Source organism: Toxorhynchites rutilus, chromosome 1 (genome assembly GCF_029784135.1).
Source record: "Toxorhynchites rutilus septentrionalis strain SRP chromosome 1, ASM2978413v1, whole genome shotgun sequence".
Lineage (NCBI taxonomy): Eukaryota > Metazoa > Arthropoda > Insecta > Diptera > Culicidae > Toxorhynchites > Toxorhynchites rutilus.
The window spans coordinates 163,438,341-163,455,267 of record NC_073744.1 but is presented as its reverse complement, the minus strand read 5'-3'; the positions used below and the strand labels follow the sequence as shown (position 1 = coordinate 163,455,267).

Sequence of the window (16,927 nt, the reverse complement as noted above, 5' to 3'; positions counted from 1 at the left end):
CTCTCCTCTCTCTTTCTCTCTCTCTCTCTCTCTTCACTCTCACTCTTTCTCTCTCTCTCTTTCTCTCTCTCTTCTCTTTCTCTCTCTCTCTCTCTCTTTCTCTCTCTCTCTTTCTCTCTTCCACTTTCAGTCAATCTATTTCTCTTTCATTTTCTCTCAATCTCTTTTTCTCTCTTTCATTTTCTCTCAATCTCTTTTTCTCTCTTTCATTTTCTCTCAATCTCTTTGTCTCTCTTTCAATCTCTTTCTCTTTTTCTCTCTAAATATTTATCTCTCTCTTAATCTCTTTCTTTTTAATTTTTTCGTTTTCTCATTTTTCTCATTCTCTCTCGGTTTCTTTCACTTTCTTTCTCTCTATCCTTCCCTCTTTTCTCGTGTTATTTTCTAACCGATAAGTAGTGAACTACTTCTATCATCCATCAGGAAGGACCCGAAAAGAAGTATAATCAAATCCAACATCAGCAACAGGATCGGTAGCACCTCAGCAACAACAACAACATCAGCATCAGCAGTAGCAGCAATAAACTAACTATAATATTTCTATCACAACCTGAAACAAAATACATCGCGTGTATTTATGCTTCGCTCTTGTCGCAACGTGTTTTATTCCGTCGTTTACCAAGCAGAAAGAGCTAATGATGCTTTGCATTTTTGCATAGTGCGTGTGATGCATTGATGTTGTTTTCGTTATCAAAAAGTGGATTGAGGAGGTTTAAGAAATGTAGAGTAATGGTGTTGGTGGAACAAAATATAATAGCCTCATTCAGGACTCATCAGTCATTCAGCTAGAGACCGGACGACAGCGGCGGCTCGATTAAAGGATAAGACGTCGATTTTCATACCGTCTGTTGGAGAGTGTTTGTATATGATTGAATCACACGCAACCATTTCTCCATTTATACGTTGTGAATGGCGGCGGTGGAGGTGGTGATGAAACTATTGAATAATATAGACCCTTTGGCTGTAGTATGGTCCTAGAGGAAGGGATTCATTACGTACATTAACAATAAAGATATAAATTTCGTTATTTTTCTTGAATCAAACGTTGGTTCATAGATGAGTTGCTCTTGAATAATGTAGTTGTTGAACATATGGGAATGCAATTTTATTTCCTCTTTCTATAAATTACTCTAGAGATAAACCATGACTATCATGAGTTTAATAATCGATATCTCGCATACTCTTGTTCTGTTTTGTCCAACCAGCGTGGACCAAATATGCTGCCCAAATATTAGAGTGAAATTTAACTATATCTTATTCTATTTAAATAGTCTTTGAGCATTGACCTTGACATGGTTACATCAATTATTTCACTGTGTTCGTTACAGAGGCTCATCATACGATTATTAGGAGTATATTTGGCATAATTCGTTCTTCGGTAATCTATGTAGAAAATGTTAGGGTTTCTCAGGTGCCGAATCGGTGCGTAAAAAATTTAGGTTTCCTAATATTTCTTCTGAGTCCACTCGTTGTGATATGATGTCAATAATAAATAGGATCATGGCAGAGTTCCGACGTTCTTTTAAGCTTTTCATATTGATTAGCATGCAACGTGCCTCATATGGAGGGAGATAGTATGAAGACCAGCCTAGTTTACGAAGTGCAAATAATAGAAATTGTTTTTGTACAGATTCAATTCTGTCTTCGTGTGAAGTTATATAGAGGGACCATACAATACTACAGTATTCGAGAATTGGTCTGACATATGTAATATACAATGTCTTTATTGTGTACGGATCGTGGAAATGGTAACTAAAGCGTTTGATGAAGCTTAACATATTATTTGCTCTATGGACGATTGTAATATAATGGTCAACGAAGGTTAGTTTTGAATCTAAGACCACCCCTAAGTCTCTTACTCGTTGACATCTACTGATGGGTTAATTTCCCAGCTTAACACTATTGTTCAATGGTGTTCTTCTTCTCGTAAGTCATCAAAGTGCATTTCCCAACATTGAGCTGTAATAAACTCTTAGTGCACCAATTATAAACTATGTTAACTACATTTTGGAATGTTTGAGAGTCTTCTTCATTCTTTATTTCCATATACAGCTTCATATAAAAAAATATATAATATATATTCAAAATATCAACAAATCAATATTATACATAATCAATCATAATGATCGTTTTGGGCCAGTGGCCTCCATTGCCATTTTATGGGGTTGCAACTCTCTGTGAGTCTAATCCTTAAAATAGAAACAAAAAAAATTCTATTCATTTAGGACAATCGAAATTAGACCTTTCGCCAATCGGTCTACGGGAGCTACTTTTTAGTTCTCAATTACATCCCATAGCGCAATTATCGAATCCAAATAAACAAATTTACATCAGGATTTCGTTCTAAAAAAGCCACCAATCGGGTAAATTGCTGTTTGTTTATCTTTTCTTTCTTAAAAAGCAAGATTCAAAATGTTAGCAAAAAAAAGCTAAATAAATCCGAAATTAAACTTACTCCATTCCGCGTGACTAGCTTTCACCATCTAAAACACAAGTGACAAATATACTTGTTTTTCCCCGTGACGTGACAGTATCGTGATATTCATAATAACACCGAGTTCATCAAAGTTGTCACGACGGATGAACGCTTCCGTAATAACGTTGTATACAATTCACTTCGTTTTCACCGTGAAGTGACGTTCGTGATCAGGTCCGGTATTTCTCGTCTTGACGATCATAGTGCGCTGACTTGCAACATGCTTTGATGGTCAAAACATTCTGACAAACTGTTTAGCATCAAAGCAGAGAAGAGAAGTGGAACTTGAGAGAGAAAAAGTGGCAACGATTTGTGGCAAGAAAATGTAAACAGTGAAAAAATTGACAGATAGTTTACTCTCTAAAAATTCAACATAATGTTAAGATGTCTCTAAAAGGGTGGGAGACATCATATATAAGGTGGGAGGTTCGTATATAATGTTATTAATGTTAGCATCATCATGATAAACACGGCGAATGGGATAGAAATTACGAACTGAAATTGAATAAAATATACATATAGACGCTAAAACGCCGTGGATAGATATTATAATGCATTTTTATCGACTTATGTATAATGCATTATCAAAATAAACCCATATGTATTGTAATCATAACTTGCTGTGCTATTCATAACAACATTTATGATCGTATTCCACCAATGATGACAAATGTGTAATTTACGAATGAAGCTTCGCCATAGAAACTGAACATTGAATAAAAACAATTAAAATGTGGTAAGAGCATCAGTTGAAATATTTTAAAGCATTCTCATCGGAATAAATTGAATGATACAATAATTATACGACTAAATAATGTAGGTACGCTTAAAAAACAACATAAAAATATGATTTTTGAATATTTTTGAATTTTTTTCAGTTTTGAACACACCCCATAAAAAGCTATTTTTATTTTTTAGAATACCCTCTGTTGGTATCGTATCTAGAATTTACAAGGTAATAAAACGTTAACGTCAATTAGTTTCTAGTAATCAGTATTTTAGTTGCAGGGGAAACTAACAGCAAACTATATTTTTTTAGTATTATATATAGATTCCATGCCAAACCGACATAGTGATTCTCAGATTTTCGTGTAAATTGGTAGTTTTGTTCCTTTTCGTTAAATATTAGATCCCATTCCATTTTAGGGTGGTTCGAAAAATCTAGTTTTCTCCTTTTCCAAAAATTTTTTTTTTAGATTCATATCTTTTGAACTACTAAACCGATTCAGATGATCGGCATATTAAATTGGCCAGTTAGCCAGTTTTTTTTTAAAAACTATACTTGCAAAAAAAAAATTTATTTTCTTGATTATTGATCGTAATTGTTCTTTATAGTTTTCATTCAAGGGCGCTATGTTTTTTATATTTTTTCTCGCTAAGGATTTTTTAGATAACATATCCAAAAATGTGTTCTTCGTTTTTAAATTATGATTTTTCAAAATTAACCGATGGTTCAAAAAATCATTTTTCTCCTTTTTCCAAAAATGAGGTTTTTTAAAAATTCATAACTTTTATCTACTGAATCGATTCATATAATCGACATAGTTAATTGAAGTGAATTATTTCACACGTGCAATTTTTTTTTTTATTTATGAAAAACAGATACAATTATTAATCACGAAAACAAAAATATTTTTCCAAAATTTATTTTTCGTTTTATTATTTCTCGAACAACTCTGAATTCATGGTTTAATTTGATATATCGATCATCTGAATCGCTCTAGCAGTTCAAATGTTATGAATTTTTGAAAATAGGAAAAAGAGGAAGAAATTAATATTCCGAACTATCGGTTAACTCTAAAAATATATAACTCAAAAAAGAAAAAAGAATATATCTAATTTTGAGTAAAAAATATAAATGTGTAAAAAAATCCTCAGTTTTCAAGAAAAAAATATAGAAAAATATAGCGCCGTTGGTCCCGAAACCATGTAAACTATAAAAACGGATACAATCAAGAATTACAAAAACAAAATTCAAATTCCTTGGAAGTTTGATATTTTCCCAAAAAGACTAGCTAATTTACTTCAATTTGATGTATCGATCATCTGAATCGGCTAAGTGGTTCAAAAGTTATGAGTTTTTGATAAAAGTCATTTTGGGAAAAAGTGAAAAAATCGAATCACCCAAAAAAATAATAATACAGGTTTTACCATAATGAAAACAAGCTACCAACTTTCCAAAAATCTGAAAACCAATATATCAGTTTGGCATGGAATGGCTGAAGTAATGCTGCAATAGTTCACAAATATCAAAGTTCGCGTTTTTCTTGTTGTTTTTCATGTCTTTTAGTGCGGCCATAATAATAATTAGAATTACTGCATTTGGATTGATGCTAGAAAATATAATTAACTTCCTAGAATAGTGGATGTGATATAATTTACTTTATATATGTATATATATTAATAAATGTTTTCAAACGAATACATTTGTCAAACAAACTGCAAAACTAAATACTTTTATACTGTGCCTTAATTTTTTGAGTTTAACGTTCAAAGACCCTTCAATAAAAATGGTATTGGAACAACATAGTAAAACTGACATACAATTATGACAGATGATTGCTTTTTGATTGGCGCGTGCTCCAACTGGTGAACCGCCAATTAAAAGTCCAACTGAAAAAACGCCAATAAGCAAATGGTACTGTAAAACTGTGAAAAATATATAAAAAATATACAATCTAAGACTATTTTTGTCGTTTGTGAGTTGGTTTTTTTTAAGTTAGTGCTTGGCATGTTTGCGGATAACGGAAAGATATGATATGTTGGTTTGAAAGTTGAGAATTGGAAAAAAAAATATAAAATTCATGTGAATGGAGACAACTTTTGTGTACAGCACATGCCACTAGGGCCTTTTGCTGATTAAGTAAGTAAGATTTCTTACAAAACGTCATAACTTTACAACCATTGAGTCGATTTCATTTCAAATTGAATTGTTAAAATGATAGGTCAAAGAACGAAAAGCAGGAGAAATTAACAAATAATGGAGGGTAAATAATAAAGCAATATTAATCATGGATTTTTAATAACCATCTCAGAAAAATATTGAAAAAAAACATTCCTTTTTTATTTTCTCTTTCAAATTTTGATAAAATTGCACTGAATAGTTAAATAAGAGCAATATTAATATCTGAATAAACTTATGTAATTATAAACATGTTTATATAAACCTTCCCATCTTCTCATTCTTCATTAAAGACCTTGCGTCAAGACAGCTACAAATCCACACACTCTCAAATCAACTGTGCCAGAAAGAATTATACTCGTCACGTAAACAAGCGATGAAAATGTGAATTGTCAGTATGGAGTATGGAGTTCCACTGTTGTGATCAAAGAGTGAAGAATTTGTTTTGTCGCACGTCGTTTGGTGGTAATGGTGGTCGTCATAGTAGCCCAAATATACGCAGTAACAGTGACAAATTGCAGCTCTGATTTTGACAGCCAACGCCTTCTTTGATTCTATACATTCTTAGCTTGATTCAGTGGAATTCTGAACAAATACTCACTGAACACTGAACTGAACTGCCTTACTCACAGTGTTGTTAATATGTTCCTTCAAACCATAAATATTCCAACAGGCAGATAGGTCTGCCCCTCATCCCTTCATCACCAATTTGTTGGGCGTTAATTTTCGCTCATCCCATATGAGCATTATTTTTCAATGAATTGCCAATAAAATCCTACACTTTTTTCGGGCCACCGTCGTTAAACACCATTTTCGCCGTTTCCAAACACACTCACACGTGATTTGTAGCATCCAAAGTTAAACGCCCCCTCCCGTCGGAAGTGGTGGGCGTTTGTATGCATGCATCCCACACGCATCGTAAAAGTGATAGGCCAAACAACACCACACCCGGGCGATAAAAATGGAAGTCAAACCCAAATTGTTTCTACACGTTTTAATAGCCAATACCGGCGGCAACAACACAACAACAAAAAACACCACCGAAAAAAAAAATCCAACAACATTGGAAAGAATAACAATCCAGACTGTTTGTCTACAATTTTGTATTTGCGATAAAAATCAAACCGCCGATGTCCTCCTCTCTCGGTTCGGTTTCCGGGTTTCATCGCCGCCCGTCCAGCAGCCATCCTGCGCGCTCTAAAGTCAAATAGTTGATTTTAGTGTCGAGATTTTTTTGGTGTGTTTGCGGGGAGAGTGCCTTCACGTTGTTGTGATTGGTTTTACTGTGCGGACACGTAAACAAAAGCTATTGCTGCCCGTGCGTGGATCATCCCGGTCGTTTTACCGGCCGATATAAAAATCCGAAAGCGCTCTATTTTTTCTTGTTTAGATTCGTGGCTTGTTTGCATCGGCCCAGCTGCTCCCCTTTCGGGGAGCCCCACACATGGTGGTCACTGATCCAATTCAAACCATCACACCACCCATTAGAAACCAATAAAAAATGTATAAAAATCAATCGGCTTGCACCGCCGCACCACAAAGCCATTCTTCCGAACTTGGATGATTTTATTTCTTTCCGTCCACGGCGGCGGTGGCGGCCTTCTCTACTAGACTTTTCACCAATGAGCGCAAGGCGCGTCGTTTGTGACAACTCGACGGAAGAAAAAAAGCGTCATTCAGAGAGTTCGAGTTCATTGATTTCTCTACCCAGCGATCGAGATCGAGATATCCCTAGCCTCTTTCTTCTGCTCTCCTGCTGCACGTTGTTATCAACGATAAAATTGGCAATAATATATATATGAGTTTACCTGTTGGGTTTTTTTTCTTCTTCTGGCCATATGTATTGCCATGTTTGCCACAGTTATGGCAAATTGAGTGTCCCACCCTTCGCGCGCCATGGTTCAAAAACTGGAACCGACGACGACGAAGTGCCCACAAAATCCTGTTTCACTCCGTTGATTCTCATGTTGGCGCGACACTGGCAAGAGAAGGTAGGAGAGAGGGAGGGGAAGAAGAGAACAACACAAGAAACGGGCGCTACTCTCATGCTCACTTGATGATCACTGAAGATCACAATCTTCATCTAGGATTTCTCTCTTGTTTGATTCATTCTCTGCTCATTGCACCAGAGTTGCCGGATCTACGGAATACGAACCTAAAGACTGTACTGTATAAAATTTGGACAATACCTTAGTCCTACGTCAAAAAAATTTAATCGAAATTGGACATTTCTACTCTATATTTCATATTAACACAATTTTGGTGAGTATTTTGAATTAAGAGAGAGAGAGAGAGAGAGAGAGAAAGAAAGAGAAAAGAGAGAGAGAGAAAGAAAGAGAAAAGAGTTCTCTCGCTCACGCATCGCGACCCTCATCTTCGTTAGCGAAGGTAGCAAATGCCACACATATCAATAATGGCCGCTGGCCACTATCGGCGGCCTCGATCATCCAATTATTGTTTTGGTTGCGCCACCAATACACACAGATCGCGTATCTCATCGCGATGGGATGATCATTAAGCAGCAACAAGCGCAGCAGCAGGAAACGCGGGTATTGGGAAAACGCACACGAATGTGGAAGGAAATACACAAAAGAAGAGATGGATAGAGAGAGAAGGAACCTAATGAAAAAATTACCCACGTTCGATGGATGTTGTTGGGGATGTGTGAGCTGCTCCTCATGTCTAGGCCGGTTGTGTTGATTAGATGATTGTGGCAAAATTGATGGTGATTCGCGCGCGGGGTATAAGGGAGGAGGAAGAGTATTTGGAATAATGATTGTGCAAGCTGATTAAAAAGTGTGTAATTTGGAGGGGTCATCCGTGTTTGCGTTTGCATTTCAATTATCGACGTAAATGGGGTGTCGTGTGGATGCGAGAGTGTTGATTGAATTTTCTGTGGTTAATTGTAGATTCTTCTCGGTCTGCAGTGGTGCTTCATTTCTAGTTTTTGACGTAGGACTACGTCTAACAGGACTATATGAGGGGTAAAATGAAAATATAAACACTGAACATGTAGGACAAATTGAAAGTTTTCGAATGCTTGAAACTTGAGAATTTTATAATAAATCGCAAATATGTTTGCATCAATTGAATAATTGTGAAATGTCACTCATTATCCAAACGCGCTAACCGTCACGTTTTGATTGATCCAATTTGTGCTCCTCAAAGGGTATCGACCAAAAGGAGCAACCAGAGTAACAGCGGAATGTAATTTTAATATAATACAAGCAAAACATTGCATCGTAGGCCCCACCCCTTTGAGATTCTACTGCCAGTCAGTCAAAAAAAAATCGCGATTGATTTACGAAAAGATCATTCAATTTCTAACGGCGAGACATAGCTCATACGCCAAGGTCAGCGTTCGAGCAGAACCACGTATATCAGCGGGTTGCGGTTGCAGCGGCAGAAGCTGCCAACGAATTTTAATTTTGTTGTCATCCAACCGACAACCGTCACCCATCGCTTCCGTGTAATCGATCCATCGCATAGTGTTGATGCAAAAAATGCCTGTGACTGCATTCAATTTGTCTAGAAGAGTGCATTAGCAAAATAAGGGCACAAATTTCGACATATGGGATTTTTTTTTCTAGCGAATCCATTCACACTTTTCAGGGCCAACAAAACCTTTCACTGAAGTGTTATTACAATTATTGTTATTACAAATGTCCCTCGGGTTTATTCCACCCGTCTTTTTGACATTTTTTAACGTTTAATTGATTTCGAACGCTTATAAGTATGTTATTTCTTGCTAGATCGCAAAGATTAATCGATTGAAAATATTCCTGTTTGGTCCAATTTAATCTCCTCAATCTCCTCCGCGAAGTTTTCCAAGTCCTTGTGAAAGGCAAGTCCTTTCCAAGGCTGGAGACGAATGAACTTAAAAAAAATTTAAAGCCTATACACTTAAACCTCAGTTTAAATTTTACCACCGTGTTGAACTGATGTGCAAAAGAATCTCAGAATATGCATACAGCAAGCATAGTGCAGAGCTTGTACAACCAAAATTGATTTTTAGCTCATGTTTTGTTATCCGGATTTATGACATTAAATGAGACATAACATAACAGAAAATGTCATGACTCACAAATACTGGTTAGCATTTGTATAATATACATGGTACAGCAATATAAGATCAATACGAGGGAGCGAAACAAAAGACAAAAAAGCTTTCCGCATACTTTACACGGCCCAGACCGAGACAGATATTGTTCTCCTTCATGCGCTCCCTCATACTTTTAGAAAACACTTCCCAACTTCATCTTACAATCAGGTGCAATATTATCACGTATTTGCTGCACAACTGCTGAAGCATCATTAGCCATGTGGATAGCGTGGTCGTGTAAAATAGCTTTGCATTCCAGCCGGCCTTGGTTCGATCCTCATTGACGTCGTATGGGCTTTTTTTTGGCACAATCCCAAATGAAATGAGAAAAGAAAACAGAAAGGGATGCCTGCACGCATACATACAAACCATTTTTAAGCTTTCAAAATAGCTCATTATTTGCGCATTTGACTCTCCAGCACACTAAATGGCATCATTTATGAAAAGATGAAATGGTTTCTGCCGACGCTAGTTTGGGTGTACTGACGCGCAGAAGCGATACAGAAGAGAAACTTTGCAACTTAAGCTCCAGCCTTAAACGTCGGGCGTGTAAAAAAGAGATCTCATTTGTGATTCTCCTCCTCGTCTCGCTCCAGGCAGCGGCTAGCCAAAAGCCATCCACAATCCGTCTCGGTATCCAAATACTAGCCCATGAATTTCCCCATGATCCTTGCATCTGAAATTTCAGTTGACGATTTTTTTTACGATTTACGTTTTTCGTTTTTGCATTTTCAGTTAACTTTTTTATTTCAATAGAAATTTGTATTTCCCCATTTGCGATTCCCGATTTGTGTTTTTTTCTTGGTTTTTTTAAATTAATTTTATATCTCAACAACAAATTATATTTCTTGATTTACGTTTCCGGTTTGTGTTCAAAATCCAGAAACGTGAATCGAAAACGTTTCTGGATTTTGAATTTATTTTTTTTTTCAATTTGCATGAAAACTTTCATTCAACGATTCTTATTGCTCTATTGTAGGGTTTCAATTAACTTTTTTTTTTATTCCAAATAATAAAATAAATAAATGTCTCTTGTGAATGTTTCTTTCGATTCACGTTTCACGTTTTAGAATTGTCAGAATACTTTTTTTCTATTTCGATAGGAATTTATTTTATTTATTTTCAATCAAATTTTTTCACCCTAAAAGAATGTTTTATTTCTTGATTTTTGTTTTTTCATTCACGCTTGTAGAGTTCGAGAATTATTTTTTTCAATTCAATAAAAAATTGTATTCCTTGATTTACGCTTTCGGTTTGTGCCTTTCGATTCAGGTTTCTCGTTTATGGTTTTCCAATTAACTTTTTTAAATTCAATAAAAAAAATTATTTCCCGATATACGTTTCCGGTTTGTGTTTTTCGTTTTACGTTTCATGATTTTCAATTTATTGTTTTATTCCACAATAGAAAATACTGTTACTCGATTTCGCCTTATACTTTTTTACTTACATTTCCAAGGAGTTTTGCTTTTCGTTCTTTAGGATTCAATTTCCTTTTTATTTATTTATTTGCATTCAATAGAATTTTTGTTTATTGATTCTCGTTTCCAATTTGTACTTGAGGCTTCCTTTTTTTATTAGGATAAAAATTTGTGCTTTCCGATTTATGTTTTTCGATTGACGTTCTTCGTTTGAGGATTTTTAAATTATTGTTATTTTAATAGAAATTTGCGCTTTCTGCGTTTTCCATTTTTCTAATTTATATGTTTCGATCCGATTGATGTAGATATGTAGAAATAAATCTGAATAGTTCGGCCAACTATTATTAGAATTCGAAACTGGTATTCACGTGGTAGTATTTGCCGAAACGTGGCTCCAAAACAATGAAATTTTCAACCTCGTGGATTACGATGCATATCACAGCTGTAGAGAAGGTAGAGGAGGTGGTGTACCCATATTTGTTCTATCAAATTTACACAGTCATTTGATACTGGAAATGGATTCCAATTATAGTAACTTTCAATTGTTGAAATGATTGATTATAAAGTAAAAGTTATGGGCGTATACAACCCCGGTAGACTAATCGACTCTTTTTTAGATCAGTTTGAGCGAATTCTAGACCGTTATAAGTGATTATTTATTTGCGGTGATTTTAACATAAATTTGTTGGATGAAACATTTGATGTTGTGCGAGACAAATTTCAAACTCAGTCACTCGTATACCTTATTTTGAACAAAATAAACCCACTCTATGCTTCAAGAGTATCAAATACAATTTCCACTGTTATCGATCATTTCATTACCGACATTTTTCAATACAATTTGCATTTAATAGTTAGGGATACTAAAAGATGTATATCTGATCAAAAGACAATTGTTTTATCAGAAAATTTGAATCTTTATCAAACATGATACATTAATCAAAAAGGTCTTCATTAATTACGATAATATAAATAACTCGTTGTCAAGAAACGGTCTAGACCAGGCGTTCTTAAACTATTTTGGGCCACAGACCCCTTTTCTAGAATTAAGTCATACCTTAGACCCCTATAGCCAAATTTCTTTGAGAATCCTATCTTTAGTATTTTTTCTTACTTAATAATTATTAGTTTAAAAATATTGCACTTAGTTAAATAAATAAACTTGTCATTATTTTCCATGGAGGCGATCTGGCGCAATGGTAACATCCGCGCCTCTCACGCAAGAGGTCACGAGCTCAATTCTCACTTCCGATATTCTTCCAAAAAATCAAAGTAATATGGCAAACCAGCCAAAAGTTTTGAAAGTCAGCATAATACAGAAAAAAATATTTTCTCATCATATTCAACAAAATAAATAGATATCAAGTTTAGTAAATATTGAATGTAATTAATAATTATTAATACAAATTACACGCAAACTATAAAAACAATGGTTTGCAATCTATCCGCAACTACCAGAATATCAAAATACGGTTCGATAAAGGTTAGTTGAAACCTTAAATCTCGGCGTTCGTTGATTTCAAATGGTCCTTTGGTTTCGGATTGCTTGTAACCATACTGAAGCCTTTTTCGACAAAGTAAGATGAAAAAACGAGAAGATATTTTTCAGCAATGCCCCACAAAGCAGGATACTGTGTTTCAATATTGCATTGCAACCAGAACTTATGACAACTTTGGTTGTACTCCTGCTTGAGCTCATCATTTGTGCTGATGATAATCAACCTTTCTTTCATTATAACGTTGGCTCATTCCATGGCTGTGATATAGTATGGATTTATTATCTATTGAAGAATTTGAAAACTTTGAAGATCCCTAAACATCTTAGTAAAATCTAGGGCTCAAATTTTTTGCTACTAAAAGCTGCCTGTGAATCACCTTACTTTGAGCTGTAAAACCACGATGACGACCAACCATAGATGTTGCACCATATAATAGCTTTGTCGGTAAAAAAAACGTTCCACGGCCTGAAAGATCGATTCTCCTCCGGTATCAGTCTCCATATATGTAGCAAAAATCATAACCAAACAACATGCTCGATATTATGACATCCTGGACCACAATTACATAAATTGTTAGTAACAAGACCTATACGATAAAGACATGCATCGAGCCCGAATAGACTGAACATTAGGGAAAATAGAGTAAAACCATCTTCCAAGATTATTCCTCTATTGATTCTACCACCTTACAACTGTCTGTTTGCCCGAAAAATGGAGAATGATTCTTTATACGCATCGACTCACGTTGTGAGCTAACACCAAGTTGCCGGCATAAAGATTGCTCGTTGCGTAAGGGAGGAACTGTTTTTGTGCGTTTTCTCATTTGTGTGACTATTTAGGTGCGATTTTATTATTTGTGCGATTAGTTAGTGTGATTCAAGACCTGATGTCATAATAAAATCGCTCAAACGAGGAATCATGCAAAAAGGGACCGCACAAAAACAGGTTTGCCTATATAGAAATCAAGGACATAGTCCTATGTAAAAAAACGCCATGCACATAGGTAACCAAGCATTTTCTAAGTTCTTTTTCAATCACTTTATTCTAGTCTCTATTTAGCTATGTTAACATATTGTAATCTCTTGATCAAATTAGTAGATGAGTGTATTATCATTCAAGCTGCAACGTATTTCAGAACGCAAATGAACTTGCAACCTAAGGGTTATACAGTAAATTATCTGGAGCATGTTTAGACATAAATTTAATGATGGCTTCTTTCGCAGTAAATCGCGTATATGTTTAAAATACAGAGAAATTTAAAACGTGTTTGAAGGGCTTGTACGCAAACCTGTTCACGTTTTTTTTTTACCTACATAATTTTTCGTCTTGTACTTTTTGAACTTTTTTCTTTTCATCTTGCGCACGTTCATCTTCTTGTTGAGTTTTTAAAATGTACAGCAATTATACTTTCTAGTAAAATATTAGTCATTCTTATAACAGAGTGGTTCTTAAATATTTCAACGCATGACGCATCTTAAATATTTCAAATAAGAACTTTTGTTATTTGATAGGGGTCGATTTTCAGACCTCGTCGACCCCCAAAATCAATTTTCGTTTCGACCCCTGAGAAACCGAAATCGACCCCCGGGGGTCTTTTTGAGAAACCCTGTTCTAGACACTTGCCAGAGTTTCCATGATATCACTGAGAAACTTAATGGTGTCATTAATATCGATAGATGCGAGACTACATACAGGAAAAAGAAAACACACAGTCGTAAACCGTACGTAAATAATTTATTGCTGAATGAAATAAACATAAAAAAAGAAATTATTTACAAATTTAGCATAAATTTCTGCATAACTCATGAACCAATCAAGCAAACAAAACCAAATTTGGCATGTGAAGGTTTTAGGGTGCAATAAATGTTTCTATGGTGGTAAGACACTCCTCTCTCTTCTCTAAGGGGAAACACAAATTTCTGCATAACTCGAAAACTAATCAAGCAAATGGAGCCAAATTTGGCATGTGAAGGTTTTAGGGGGCACAAAACGTTTCCATGGTAAATATACACTCCTCCCACCTCTCTAAGGGGGGGAGGGGGGATTGGCTACCATACAAATGAAGCGTAAATTTCTGCATAACTCAAGAACTAATCAAGTAAACAAAACCAAATTTGCCATGTGAAAGTTTTAGGGGGCAAGAAACGTTTCTAATATGAATAGACACTCCTACCCCTCTCTAATACAAATGAAGCATAAATTTCTGCATAACTCAAGCACTAATCAAGCAAACAAAACCAAATTTGGCATGTAGAGGTTTTAGGGTGCAATAAATGTTTCTACGATGGTAAGACACTCCTCCCTCTCTAAAGGGGGGCTAACATACAAATATATATATATATATATATATATATATATATATATATATATATATAAAAATGGATTTCTGTTTGTCTGTCTGTCTGATTCTTATGGACTCGAAAACTATTAAACCGATCGACATGAAAATTGGTATGCAGGGGTTTTTGGGGCCGGGGAAGGTTTTCGTGATAGTTTGAGACCCCTCCCCCCTCTCTAAGGGGGGTGGGGGGGCTCTTCCTATTGACCGATTGACCGATTGTCACTATAAAACTGCGTATTTCATGATCTTGAAAATCCAAGATGGCGGCCGTTACAAAATGGCGGATCACATATTTTCGCAAAAGCCCATTAATATGGGTATCAAACGAAAGGGCTTGACTAGTAGAAAACAGTTATTTATGAAAATCCAAAACCAAAATGGCCGCCACCACAAAATGGCCGCCACCACAAAATGGCGCCATATGTATTTTTTTATTTCAAAATCCCATCAATATGGGTACCAAATGAAAGGGCTTGACTGGTAGAATAGTGTTATTTGTGAAAAAAGCAAATCCAAATGGTGTCATTCAGCTTGACCTGTTTGTATGTATATTTGAATGTCTGTGGGGTAGATATCACGTATTTTTTACAAATTTTGTATTAAATGAAATGATTCGACTGATAGAATACAGTACATCATAAAAATACTCTGAGCAAAATTAGGTAAGAAAAAAAAAATTCAAAAAAAATTGAATGATTTTGTTTGAGAAATATGCTAATAATACACAAATAATGTTCTGAAAACTAGAAAATAAAATAAGTAAAAAAATTTTTTTAGGTTAAACGGTTTCTTTGTGATTATAAATAATAATAATACAAATAATGTACTTAAAGCTAGAAAATAATTGGGCAAGTAGCAATTAGCAGTTATCATACCCCTTCCTTCATGATTCAAGGACATTGATGAGACTAAAATAAAATCGTGAGACACGTTGGATTGCCATTATCCGCATTTAATGGTTTCATCATATGCCCCGCGATTTTATTTTAGTCTCATCAATGTCCTTGATTATTGAAGGAAGGGGCTGCTAACTGCTACTTGCTACTGCTACTTATTTTCTAACTTTTTATTATTATTATGTTTAGTCACAAAGAAACCGTTAAACTTAAAATGTTTTTTCTACTTATTTAATTTCAACTCTGATGTTTCTCAATTCAATACACTCCCACATAATTTAAAAACAGAACAGAACATTTAAAGTTTAAAAAGAATTTGAAGATATATTTATGTAGCAATTAACTCTTTGTGGTCGCTTGTCTACTCTCAGTCACCATACCTTTTTTACCGTTCTGGTCGTTTGTCTGCCTTCAGACACCACAGCAGGAAACCATGCTAATCTTATATTTTACTCAACCAAGTATCAGTTTATGCTTTTCCTAAACGAAGCTCGATGTCTAGTGAACCTGTTCACGAATCAATACGGTGCTCCTATAAGTAATGGATAACGGTACTCAGTTCCAAACAAAGTAGTAACCGACACAAGACAACGCATTACAACAGAATTTAGCCATTTTAGCACTTTGGTATGATGGAAAAGATTGTTCATAAGTATCAGAACTACTGTTTGCATAAATGTCTCATGTTATTTGAATAATCGTGAAAGTGTCTCAAGCGACATAATCTTTGTTCGTCTCATATGAAATGTTTTGATCATTTCGGATACGCAGAAATCATTATTTGAGTAAGTATTGGTTTAAATTATGTTGAAGTAGTTGCTTTTGAAGAACAGAATAATTGTTTGCATAAGTGTCTTATGTCATTTGAATAATATCATGTAAAAAAAATCTTTGTTTGTTAAAAGTGAAAAGTGCTGATCTTTTCGAATACACATGGCTGGCATTAGTTACACATTTATCGCATTAATGGCAAAAGTGTCTCATATTCAACAGATAATAAAAATATAATTATGTAGTGATTATACAGGGTTTTCCATTTCGGGCTTCCGAAAGTACCCTGCGTACACCCCTGCGCTGACAACCGTTTGACATAGCTGTCAACCAAAGCGTCATATCGTTAGTTGAATGTCTGCCATTTTACAATATGGATCGTTTTAGCATCGCACAAAGTGTTAATTTTGTTAAATTATACTATAAAAATGATGAAAAACCGGCAAATGTTTTTCGAGCATTACGGACGGATTTTGGTCGTCATGGACGGCCTACAGAGCACACAATCGCTAATGTAGTGCA

The 16,927-nt window shown here is 35.1% G+C and overlaps 1 protein-coding gene across 10 annotated transcripts in view; it reads right to left on the bottom strand.

Annotated features, from left to right (window-relative positions):
• LOC129763258 (ephrin type-B receptor 1) overlaps nucleotides 1-16,927 on the bottom strand; it is a 209,124-nt gene that overhangs the window by 151,303 nt on the left and 40,894 nt on the right. The gene's annotated exons all lie outside the window — the stretch shown is intronic.